Below are 10,114 nucleotides of genomic sequence, written 5' to 3' on the forward strand. Positions count from 1 at the left end.
CACGGTGAACCGAAGTTCCCGATCCCCTTTTTTATCTTGTTGAGTATATTCAATTTAGCTATTAGCCAGTTAATCAACCAAATTCAAAACCCCCCAATCAATTGTTACTTTTATAGACTGAAAAATAGCAAACAAAATCAACCTTGTCTCTATGTGGTTCGACCCTTACTATCACTAGCTATAGTTTTAGTTTGGAATTATAAATTTAATTTTGGTACTAAACGACGGTATCAACTACAACGGGCAACCGTACACTTGCGGGGTTATAAATATAAAACAGACAACAAGTTTTTGGCACCGTTGCCGGGGACGGTGATATTGGATTATATAAATTGTTTGTTTCTAGGCTTAGTTTACTTTGCTTGCTTGTTTTTCCACCCTTGTCCTAGTGTATTCATTGCATTAGGACCATTTAATCTCTTTTTGAGTGTTTGTATAGGTGTAATACTTGCTCTCTTGTCCATCTTAATCGAGAGATTGAGAAGTCTTTCCGAGTAAGAAGATGGTTAGCACTATCGGCTCTAAGGAGATCTCCATCTTCACCAAACCAACTACAAATACATCCATCTCCACCGCCAATTCTCAACCAAACCATTCACCAAACTACTCTCCAAATCACTCACCCACCCATTCACAACATTCAAATTCTCCTAGCCCACCAAATACACCAAGAACCAATTTCATTGACAATGAAATGGTAGACCAACCAATGGGTTACTACCATAGACCGGATCCTAATCGGTCTTACTTGGCAATTAATTATGGAGTTCTTGCTCCTAATAATTTTGAGCTCCGTCATCATACAATCTCCTTTATTCAACAAGATATTTTTCATGGCTTGAAGAGTGAAGACGCTCATAAACATCTTATTTTATTCAAAGAAAAAGCGGGTATGATCAAGTACAATGGCATCACGGAAGAGCAAATTCTTCTTATGCTCTTTCCTCTTTCCTTGAAGGATAATGCTAGAAAATGGTTGAATTCTCATGAACCGGGTACTTTAACTACTTGGGAAAGCTTGTCATGGGCTTTTATCAACAAATTTTACCCTCCTTTAAAAACGGCTAGAATAAGGCATGAAATCCAAACCTTCAAGCAACATAATCTTGAAACATTGAGTGAAGCATGGGAAAGATTTAGAGACCTTCTTACCTCTTGCCCACATCATGTAATCCCCAAATGGATGACAACCCAAATCTTCTTTAAAACCCTTGAGCAAAGGTTTAGGGATATCATTGTGACGGCCTCCGGTGGCAACTTTGACAATATGAAAAATGCCCAAATCACGGAGTTGATCCAAAATATTTCCGACATGGAAATTAGCTATGGAGGTAGAGAAGGTGACTATGGAAGAGAAAATAAGTCCAAGAGTGAAGGACCTTCTAAGCTATAATTGGAAAACAAAGCCAAGTTGGATGAATTGTCAAAGAAATTTGATAGCTTTTTGGTGGAGAGGAAGCATGAAAATGCTTTTCATGAAGAAAGACCAAATCACTCCAAGGTTTACTATGTTCAAGAGACTAGGTCACCACCAAGGACCTACTCTCAACCAAGCCTTCCTCCAAGAAATTATCAACAATATGCTCCTACTTGTGAGAATTGTGGTGGTATTGGGCATTCTCATAACACTTGCTCATCCTTTTCACAACAAGACCCATACCCACAAGAACCTTATGTTTTACAAGACCAACAACCTCACCATTCCCAACAACAACAAGATCCTTACCAACCTCCACAAAATCAACAACAATACATAGAACCACCCAACCCCACCTATTCTCTTGAGAAATTGTTAAGGGAAATGGATGACAAGGTTGACAATAAATTCAAAAGTTTGAAGACCGAACTCTTAAATGTCCAAGCACACCTAAGGACACTTGACTCTTACATGGTCAACCAAAGGGCCACTAATCCTCAAAGAAGCCGGCATTCTTTGCCAACTCAAGGGCTTAACTCTAAAGATGGACTACCACTTCATCAACAAGTCCACTTAGTTACCTTGAGAAGTGGGAAGGAATTAGGAAGATCGGTGGAGATAGTGAGTGAACAAATTGAGAAAGATGAAAATTTCGTCTTAGAGGAAATTGTGGTTGGCAAAGTGGTTAATCGGGAATTCTTGATTGGTCTTGAACCAAATGATGAAGATGAGCTTGGCCCTCCCATATGGGACACTTATGAAAACCCCTTGCAACATGATAAGTGTGGGGAGGGAAGTTACGAAGAGCTTGGTGCCCCTATTTGGGATGTCTATTATAACGAAGAAGACTCCCTACTACCACCTCCTTCCTAAATATTTGAAGAAGAAGTGCTTGTCAATGACAAGTGTGGGAAAGAAGATAAAAGTTGAGAAATGGAGGTTGATGAATTCGAACTTGCCATATTGGGAGAGTTGAGGAGCCATGAGAAAAACTACAACATTTGTAGTTTTGACTCTAGCTTGGAAGAAATTGAAGCTCTCATCTTTGGTAGTGATTCGGTTCAATTGAAGAGTCAAGAGAACTTGGATAAAAATGATGATATTATGAACCTCAATGTTGAGAGGTTGACTCCTCCACCTCTTATTCTCCACCACTCTCCTTGTCTTGAGCACCATGTGGGCATTCCCTCTTCTTATGAAGTTTATGAGATTCCATCCTCTCTCCTTCTTGCTACTACAATGAAATGGAGGATCTTAGTCACCAAGAGGATCCTAGAAACACTACCGAAAGGAGCAAGAGGAAGAACGGGAGGAAGCGTTGGAGGAGAAGTTGGATGCGGTTGGCTATAGCTTGGAGCTACCTATGCTTGTTTGAGGGTTTTGCTAGAGCCTTTGACTGTCTCCTCCGTGCCTTGAGTGACATGGATCGTGCTACTTGGAGATTCAAGCAACAAAATTTTGATGAGAGGTTTTGTGGAGTCCCTTAAGAACCACTAAATTGTATATATTCTCTTCCCTTACTTACTTATACTTTACTTGCATTTTAATTCCTTCCCTACATTTGTTCCATTGAGGACATGTCATGTTTTAAGTGTGGGGAAGGAATTCATTATATAAAAACGATAAAAAGTTGAAAATTTAAAAAAAAAACATGTTATTTATTTTATTGCACCTTCCTTTCAAAAATTTAAAATCCAAAAATATGCATTTAATTTTCGAAAATATCAAAAATACAAAAACCATGTTTTTAATTTCGATAAATTTGAAAAATTACAAAAATATGTTCTTTAATTTTCTATTCTCTCCCTACTTTAGTCCCGTCGAGGAGGTCTGCATCTTAAGTGTGGGGAGAAAAATATCCACCTTGTGAATATTTGTAAACATTTGTTTATACTTGTTAATTTGAGAAAATTACAAAAAAAAATTGAAAAATTTCAAAAAATTCCAAAAAAAATTGCATTGTTTATATTATATATATTGCATTTGCCCTAACCTTTTTTATTGACAATACATGAGAGCATCGGAGAAGACGTTTGGTAAAATTCTTCCAGTCCTTTCTCCTTTATCCTTCCTTTTCTTTTTGTATATAAGCATGGAAGAGGACGGGTTATGTGATGTGGGTGTTCCCTTTGGGGACCGTTTTGGATATGATTGTGTTGTTCGTGTGTTGTTAGGACTAGAAATTGTGTGCATTTAGACTAGAAATGTATATATGTGTTCACTCTTACATTCACATAGCTTGTTCATATGTTTAGTTGTATTTCATTCACGTTGCATCTTGTTTGTAAATATTTGCTTAGAGCGTCTAAATGTGGAGGGTATATGTCGTCAATGATGATAATTTGTTTTGCCCGTGTCATTTCCCTCTTGATAGCTCGTACCTCTTGATGACACAATGTTAGGGTTTTTGTTTGCAGAAACCCGAAAGTCTAGTTTAACAACCAAGTTTCAACCACCTTGTGAGACCATGTTAGACCCGAGACTTGACCTAGGACCGACATAGCTACTCAAATGTGAGGATAGAGCCTCCATATGGCCGGTCCATCAAACATGTCCCATTAGGTATTTGTGAGTAGTTCTCCTTGCGTGGTGTGTCATGTCAAAAAGCATAAGTATGGAGCCCATTCCTTGATTCCGTAGAAGTGTTGCTGTGCATATTGAGACGATTTTGTTCAATAAAGTAACCTGACAATAGCCAAATAAGCCTTTGTTATGCCCTTGAGTCAATTGTTTCCTTTTGTTAACCCATTTTGAGCCTAAGCCTTATCGTTTCTATTGCCAACAAAATAACTACATCCCATAAACAACTCACCTTGGTTGAGTAGTTCATCATTGTGGTTCTTTTGTGGAGTATATTTGGGTTGAAATTTTGACTCTCCTTGAGGTGTATGATCCTTAATGCCACATGTGTGAAATGCAACGTTGGCTACTTTTACTTAATAAGAGGTGAACAAGTCATGAAAAATGCAAGAAATAAAATCAAATAGAAAAGAGAAAAAATGAAATGGAAAACAAAAAGAAAAGAATGTTGTGTTTGTATCTAATAAAGGGTTTACGAATTTGCAATTGAGTCTTGTTTTGAAATGAATGGTTAGAAATGGCAATCTTTGCCAAATTTTGTAGAAGAATTCTTTTGCATTGGTACGGTTTAGTGAATTGGTTAGATGTGGCGAATACTCGATCCTTAGCCCCACATGTCCTAAAATGGTGCTTGCACCAACCCCTTTTCACCTAACCCAAGCCCCATTACAACCCGATTGTCTCTCTTGTATGTGCATCTTTTTACACTTCTCTTGCGGATATTGGATGGAGTACCATATTAGAATGCGGGCATGCTTCGCAAGTCGAGTTAGGGGAGTGATTTTGGTTACTTTTTGTCACAAAAATCACCCGGTTCTTCAATGAGTGTCTAGTGAAACCCGTGAGAGTCGGTCTTGTGTCTCCTTTGGTCAAGAGTTTGATATGGAGTCGAATATTGCGTGTGTCATTTCATTCTTGAGAGTATAGCGAAGTACTTCCCTTTTCCCGCCTAGAATTTATTTCTTAGGCACCCCGTGGTGTCGATGTTGGCTACTTGGGCTTGAATTAGGGGATAGACACCTTGGTAAGACCCGGAGACGACAACCTCCACTAATGACTCTCTTTATTCGGTTTTTAAAAGCAAAACGGCCGCTTAGATGAGGAAAGTTGTTTCACTTTTTGTAGATGCATCCATTGTTTGTTCCGTGCTTCATGATAGGATGTATCCATTTTTCTGAAAGCTCCCAATTGCCTTGCATCGGAATGCATAACTCATTGCGTTTCGGTGTGAGTTGAAGGGACAGAGAAGGCCCGTTAATCGCCTTTCATCGGATATTATTAGTTTAGCTAGTTTTCTTATATTACGGGTCTTAGTTTAATTTAATGAGCTTACTCGAGGATGAGTAAAGTTTAAGTGTGGGGAGATTTGATGAGTAATATTTTAGTCTCTTTTTACCTCACATTTATACCTTATTCCGACACGATTTTGCATACTTAAATGATTAAAAAGTTCATTTCATTAACTAATTTAATAATAATTAGTTATCTTATTCATATTTAATTGTTAATCGGATTTAATATATTGTTAGTATAATTATTATTATTTTTAATAACGTGTATAGGTGAGACGAAATAGGAAGGCGGAGTTGCGAGTCGGATTTTGAGAAGGATTATCGGAGGGTGAAAATAAGCCAAGTATGGGAAACAAGCAAGAAACAAGTTATATCGAGCATGTTTGCAGCGGTCTTTGTTGAGCTTTTTTGACCACCTCCGGCAACCGTGGCAGCCACCACTCATCACCACTGACCACCCTCCACTTCCAACATCACATCCCAACCACCCCTAACCACCATGGACCACCACAGCAGTGGCCACAGCCTCACCTTCCACCCTCGTCCATCAACATACAAACCACAACCACAAATCAAACCATCTTCACACCCACTTTCTAACCACCTACGACCACCATGGACCTCACCCACGACCACCACAACAGCCCATCATCACCAGCCCAGAACCGCCATCCACCGACAACCACCACGGCGGCACCAAACCAACCACAGCAGCCCGCAGTTCTTCCAATGTGACACACGCCGCATTACCCCCTTTGTTTCTCTATGCCGGCATACCGGCTCCCACACCCCCACCCCGACTTATTCTACTCCGTTCCTCATGTGCCTCACTATCGGCCAACCCACCGGAAGCCGGCATACCGGCACCCACATCCTTCCCTCTCCAATTTCACGCAAACCCACCTCCATGTTTCTCTATGTAACACCCCCATACACTAAGTGCCTTACCAGGACCACCTAATGCATGCGAATGGTACCATCTCGGTTACCCGAGGTAATGTATATCAAATAGACAATAAAGAAACGTACTTAATTAACTGAATTTAAAGCGATACAAGTCCAAAACCAAAACTGTTCAAGAAAATACAACTGTTCCCAAAAATGTCAAAACAACTAAAGTAAATAAATGTCTAAAACACAGCAGAAGACTTCTAGACATCTCGTGGAGCCTCAACCCAGCTATCCCATGCACGTCCATATCATACCTGCTCAATAACTGCTCACCACCCCCGAATGGATCACCACTGTAATACTACGGTTTTATGAGCCTCTGGGTACTCTATCGAGTGGGCCTTACTCTGTCGACTAAGGGTGTTTTGCTTTTTAAAATAGTTTCTGACCTGTAGGGTACTCGATCGAGTTCCCTCGGTACTCGATCGAGTAGGCGGCACTCGATCGAGTACGTCAATTACTCGATCGAGTAGCCCGGTTTACGGGTGATGTTTTGTCGAGGTTTTGTTAATAACACGGATTAATATATAAATCTTTCCGTCATCTTTATAACACTTTTACAAACCTAATCACATTGAAAAGAGATTCAAGTTACGTTCTTCGCATTCGTCCGTGTTACTGACAAATCTCGAAGCTTGAGAGGTCGGATTTCATCGTTCTTTGTATCATTATGATCCTTGCGTCAAGGGTAAGTCCTACATACCAATTTTATAGCGTTTGGTTGACTTTGTTTAAACCCTAATTTTGGGATTGGGGGTTTTCTATGTTTATGTTGATGTGGTAGTGATTAAATGATTATGTGTATAGGAGAAGGGTTCGTAGAGGAAAGGTTTTGAGACAGCTGCTAGATCGTCTGATGTTTGTGTTGCATTCCAGGTAGGGTTTCCCTACTCAGTATTAGTCCCATAATGCATTGTTGGTGTTTTGTGATTGTTGAATATTATCGTATTCGTATTGTGACGGTTGTTGGTTTTGATTGCTGTTTAATGGTTGTGATTATTTGTCTATGGTTCTCGAGATGCGTTCTCGGCTGAGTGGAGTCACTTGTGGGAGTGGCTTCACGCCCTAGTTTCTCCCTCCGTGAAACCCGCCACGGGAGGGGATGTGCACATTAATGGGACAGGGTTATCGCTCGGTATGATGAGCGGGGATTTGGTGGGTACGGCTGCGGTCCCCCACTGGCAGGGCTGATCCAGTGGACAGCCGGTTACGGAGATTTATTGGAGTGGGTGTGATTGTGTGTGTGACCGTTTGAGCTGTGTTGTTTGTTGTGTTGTTGGATTATATAGTTGTTGGATTATATAAATTGTGTGATTAGTACTGACCCCGTTTAAATGTTTTAAAAACTGTGGTGATCCATTCGGGGGTGGTGAGCAGTTGTTTGACAGGTATATCTTGGATACGCGAGGGATCTGGCTGGGGATGGAGTCATCACATGTCAGAGTCTTTAGTCTTCCGATGTGTTTGTTAAGACAGTTTTGTTTAGTTGGTTTATAGTTTGAGAACAGTTGTAATTATACTTTACAGTTGGTTTTGTTATGTAATCACTTAAACTTATTTAATAAAGTACGTTTCGTTATTGTCTTATGATTATCATTGCCTCGGGTAACCGAGATGGTAGCACTTCCATGCCTTAGGTGGTCCTGGTAAGGCACTTGGAGTATGGGGGTGTTACAACCACAGTTTTTAAAACATTTAAACGGGGTCAGTTACTGATTACACAAAAACAATACAACAGAAACAACACAAATATCCAAACTCCATCATAACTCCACACACCTGACTACACACTAAAGTGTGTAGTCCTACCAGAATACTCATCACAACAAGTATTCCACACCGCCAGTGGGGGACCGCAGTCGTTCCCACCTAAGCCCCGCTCATCTCATCCGAGCGATAACCCATGTTCCTAAATGTGCACATCCCCTCTGTGGCGGGTTCCACAGAGGGCGAATAAAGGACGTGAAGCCACTCCCGAAATTGACTCCACTCAGCCGAGGATGCACCTCAAGAACTACAGACAAACAATCACAAGACCGTCACAAGCATCTAATCAGTAATGCTCCTCTACGAAACCTCCTCCTATAATCACATATACATCCAATTACCATATAATCACATAATACTCCCAAAACCCCCAATCTACCCAATTAGGGTTTTAAACAAAATCAAGGAAATAATATAAAAACTATACAAGGATCTTACCCACGACACGACGAACTCAACGGCGTAAAGAACGTGACGATCCGATAACCTTAGCCTTTGGGATTTGATAGTAACGCAACGAACGAAGACAACGTACCTTCTTTTCTCTATTGAAAGGTTTTTAGAAAAGATACAAATTATGAAGAAAGTGACAGAAAGCTTAATATATCAATCATGTGTTACTAACAAAGCCCGACTAAAACAACCCTCAAAAGTAACTTACTCGATCGAGTAAGTAACTTACTCGATCGAGTGACCCTTACTCGATCGAGTCGCCAACTTACTCGATCGAGTACCCTTCGCAGAACACTGTTTCGTAAACCAAACTTACTTACTCGACAAAGTAAGCCCTACTCGATAGAGTACCCAAAGAAAAAAGAAAACTATAGTATTACACTCTATGCCGGCTAACCGGCAGCCGACATGCCGGCTCCCACCACCAACTCACCTATTTCTTTCCCTTTTTTGAAGAAGCTCGCTGCCAGTGCCTTGGCCGGCGGCCGGCTTGCCGGCAGGGGCCCCACTTCTCTCTTTTGCCCTGCGTGATGTTTGTCGATGTTTGTCGTGTTTTTGATTTTGGCTTTCTTAGGTTTGTTTTATTAATTATTAATTACTATTAATTATTATTATTATTATTATTATTATTATTATTATTATTATTATTATTATTATTATTATTATTATTATTATTATTATTATTATTATTATTATTATTATTATTATTATTATTATTATTATTATTATTATTATTATTATTATTATTATTATTATTATTATTATTATTATTATTATTATTATTATTATTATTATTAGTAGTAGTAGTAGTAGTAGTAGTAGTAGTAGTAGTAGTAGTAGTAGTAGTAGTAGTAGTAGTAGTAGTAGTAGTAGTAGTAGTAGGAGTAGTATATAAAGAGACTACCTTACACACTTTAGACTTACTTACACATTAGTCTACCACATTACCTTAGAATTAGACTAGCAATTAGATTAGAAATTAGTCTCTCCATTATTTTCCTCTCTTATTATTGTAAGACAAGAACATCCTCAATTAATTGGCCCTTTAATCAAAGTTGTAATCTTTCTTCTAAATTAATGTAATCCATCTTTAGTTTATTCAAGTTAGATAATTCTCAATAGTTTACATTTAGATTAGTGGGTTGTAATTTGAAGGAAGAAGAGATTCATTCCTTAATATTTCAATCCAAGATTGCATCTTTAATTATTATTGGTATAATCCTTCTTCTTATTTTTCTTCATTTCATTTGTTCACATGGTTATTGTTTGCTTAATCACTTATCTTTATATTATGCTTCCACTTGTTATTTACTTGTTAAATTGTTCATCTTTTGCTTCCATTTTCATTGCCATGTTTGAGTAGTGTATTACTTGGGTAGAAGGGTAATCTTGTGTGGTTAATAGGGGTAGATTATTGGCTTGAACAAACAAGTACTACATGGGTAATTTCTCTTCTAATTGTCATGCATACAAAGTGTTTGTGGAATTGCTTGAATGAGGATTTGAGTCTCTTTCACCATCTTATGTTTTGTTAAGTGAGAGCTTAGCTTGCGATTAGATACGACATGATAATTAGGGGACTTTAATTAGTTTTAAGTGAGAGCTTAAACTTGATTAGCCTTGGATTAGCCTTACCTCGAGAGAGGGAGATTTA

The 10,114-nt window shown here is 38.9% G+C and overlaps 1 non-coding gene across 1 annotated transcript; it reads right to left on the reverse strand.

The window, feature by feature from the left end:
• Window positions 1-1,066: 1,066 nt before the first annotated feature.
• LOC141603344 (small nucleolar RNA R71) lies at window positions 1,067-1,173 on the reverse strand. The gene has a single exon (XR_012525226.1). It is a non-coding gene; the product is annotated as a small nucleolar RNA R71 (small nucleolar RNA).
• Window positions 1,174-10,114: the final 8,941 nt, after the last annotated feature.

The sequence above is a fragment of the Silene latifolia genome, chromosome 9, assembly GCF_048544455.1.
Source record: "Silene latifolia isolate original U9 population chromosome 9, ASM4854445v1, whole genome shotgun sequence".
NCBI classification, from domain to species: domain Eukaryota; kingdom Viridiplantae; phylum Streptophyta; class Magnoliopsida; order Caryophyllales; family Caryophyllaceae; genus Silene; species Silene latifolia.